A 385-nucleotide genomic window follows, 5' to 3' on the forward strand; every position below is an offset into this window, starting at 1 on the left:
GGGACGACGACGCCGCCGCCGCCGCCGCCGCCGCCGCAAGTGTGGGGACGACGACGACGCCGCCGCCGCCGCCGCCGCCGCCGCCGCAAGTGTGGGGACGACGACGCCGCCGCCGCCGCCGCCGCCGCCGCCGCCGCAAGTGTGGGGACGACGACGCCGCCGCCGCCGCCGCCGCCGCCGCCGCCGCAAGTGTGGGGACGACGACGCCGCCGCCGCCGCCGCCGCCGCCGCAAGTGTGGGGACGACGACGACGACGACGACGACGACGACGACGACGCCGCCGCCGCAAGTGTGGGGACGACGCAAAAATCGGAAAATCCCAAATATGGCAGGAGAGAATTTTGTGGCACAACTTGACTAGAAGAATGAATCGGTTGGTAGGGTG

The sequence above is a fragment of the Schistocerca serialis genome, chromosome 9 (assembly GCF_023864345.2).
Source record: "Schistocerca serialis cubense isolate TAMUIC-IGC-003099 chromosome 9, iqSchSeri2.2, whole genome shotgun sequence".
In the NCBI taxonomy this organism is placed as follows: Eukaryota; Metazoa; Arthropoda; class Insecta; order Orthoptera; family Acrididae; genus Schistocerca; species Schistocerca serialis.